This window comes from Callithrix jacchus, chromosome 1, assembly GCF_049354715.1.
Source record: "Callithrix jacchus isolate 240 chromosome 1, calJac240_pri, whole genome shotgun sequence".
NCBI classification, from domain to species: Eukaryota; Metazoa; Chordata; class Mammalia; order Primates; family Cebidae; genus Callithrix; species Callithrix jacchus.
The window spans coordinates 16355964-16358289 of record NC_133502.1 but is presented as its reverse complement, the minus strand read 5'-3'; the positions used below and the strand labels follow the sequence as shown (position 1 = coordinate 16358289).

Sequence of the window (2326 nt, the reverse complement as noted above, 5' to 3'; positions counted from 1 at the left end):
GAGTTCAAATATTTACAAGAATAAAATTAAGGCTTTTAACATTCCTACAACGAATGCAAGATTGTTATTCACAAGATAACGCATTTACTGAAAATATTAATTTTTTTATTTTTTTGTTAGAACAACTCAGCAAAATAAAATTCCTGTTTACTGTTGGACAACATTGTTTCACACATACATCAAACAGGCCAAAAAAAATAAACAGCAACTTCACAGACAAAAAAGGAAAAAAAGGAAACCTTTTAATCTTTGGCCTTTTAACCATCTCATACAAACCAACTACTTATAGTACAGCTAAGTACATACACAACAAAGGTACTGGAATGCTCGGAATACGACTGTTTTTCTGTTGTCGTTTTCGCTTTTTTTTTTAACAAGGTTTTTTTTTCTCCTTTGAGATTATAATGAACATGGTCACACCACAAGTAAAGTCGGAAGTAGGACAGAGAACGCTCCGAAGGCTGGTTTGGTCATCGGAGATCATTAAAAATGGCTGACCCTAACAATATGTACAAAAATATAAAATGTAAATAAAAAATACAAACAAATTTCCTTTTTAAAGTACTTTTAAGAAAAAAAGCAGGGCCTTGGAAGTTTTAGTTCTTTTTTTCCTCCCCTGTTGCAAATTCTCATGGTTCGGGTTGGGTAGTGGAGAGCACGTCGTTCATCTGCGGGTGGCACTGCCCGCGTTGGGCAGGTGGACCAGCTTCTCTACTCGAAGGTGACCACGTTTAGATTCTGAGACGGGAAGTGGAGGGTGAATAGGTCATGGCGGCCTTTTTTTGTTTTTTAGTTTAACTTTTCCTTTTTTGCTGTCTAATCATCCTCATCGGTCTTCTGCTTCTTGGTATCGACATCATCATCCTCATCATCTTCAGCTGCCCACTTGCCCGCAGCAGACTCAGCTTCCTCATCTTCATCTCCATCCTCCTCCTCACCATCACCTTCTTCCTCCTCTTCTTCCTCCCCACCTTCTTCTTCTTGTTCATCTACCTCATTGTCAGCCTCCTGCTCCCCATTTTCCTCATTCGCATTCCCATTAGCAGGGGCGTCTCTTCCATTTTCCGCCTCTTCCACAACTTCCTTCTTCTCCTTCAAGTCCTTGGTGATGATTTCGGAGCTGGTGTCTACCGCTGCGTCTGACATGGTGGGGCACGCCAGTGATCCGATGCGGGGGATTAAAAAGAAAGCGAGATTTCAAGGACTCTGGCGATAAAGCTGCCGGAGTCTGCGACGGCGAAGGAGACGCGCGGCGGAGGCGGAGGCGGCGGAGGCGAGCAAGGAGTCGGAGGAGGAACAATGCAAAGATGGCTCTTCAGAGCCGCCAGTGGGGCGAAAATATTAATTTTTAATGCACAGAGGTGTGGTTAGTCATAAATGCAAGGTTCAGTTCCTATGACATCATTTTTTTCTCTATCCTATTAACGACTTCTGTCACTGTGTGTTTAACTTCACACTGAGAAGTCTAATGTTTAAAGTTTTTCATGGATGTGAGGCCTGGGCCAAAATGCTCCCCCTGCTCAAATTGGGAAAGGGGGAATAAAGGAAGAGAAAAAGGATTGATCTATCTCTGCCACTGGATTAAAAATAGAATTTATGTGACTCATCTTTATATTTCCAATACCTAAAACTTAAAAATGGATAATGGATAAATGGATAAGACTGTCAGAGTGATTGCTACAATGTCAGATGATAGCAGCTACAATTTTCTACACGAAAGACATAATAACTTTGCAGACATGTAAAAAATGAAGATTATACTTCTAGTAATTTAAGCATTTTTGAAATAAGGTATAATGTAGCTTTGGAAAATATGATTCAATATTCATTTCATAAATCTTTGGACTGGAAGGGATCTTAGTCCAGGCCCCTGGGGTTTTTTTGTTTGTTTTGGGGTGTGTGTGTGTGTTTTGAGATGAAGTCTCACTCTGTTGCCTAAGTTGGAGTGTAGTATAGTAGCATGATCTCAGCTTACTGCAACTTCTCTCTCCCAGGTTCAAATGATTCTCCTGCCTCAGCCTCCCGAGTAGCTGGAACTGCAGGTACACACCACGATGCCTGGCTTATTTTTGTATTTTTAGTAGAGATGGGGTTTCACTATGTTGGCCAGGCTGGTCTCAAACTCCTGACCTCATGATCCACCCACCTCGTCCTCCCAAAGTGCTGGGATTACAGACGCGAGCCACTGCATCCCACCCAGGCCCCTGTTTTAGAGGAAGAAAGGAGGTGAGAGGGTGAGGTTACAGGCCCAAGTTATAAGTGACTGAGCCAGGACTGAAACCCAGACTTCCTGACTCCCCAGGCTGGTGCTGACACCCGCCCTATT

The 2326-nt window shown here is 42.6% G+C and overlaps 1 pseudogene; it reads right to left on the bottom strand.

Moving 5' to 3' along the window:
* Positions 1–225: 225 nt before the first annotated feature.
* LOC100415407 (prothymosin alpha pseudogene) lies at positions 226–1251 on the bottom strand (annotated as a pseudogene).
* Between the last annotated feature and the right edge of the window lie 1075 nt (positions 1252–2326).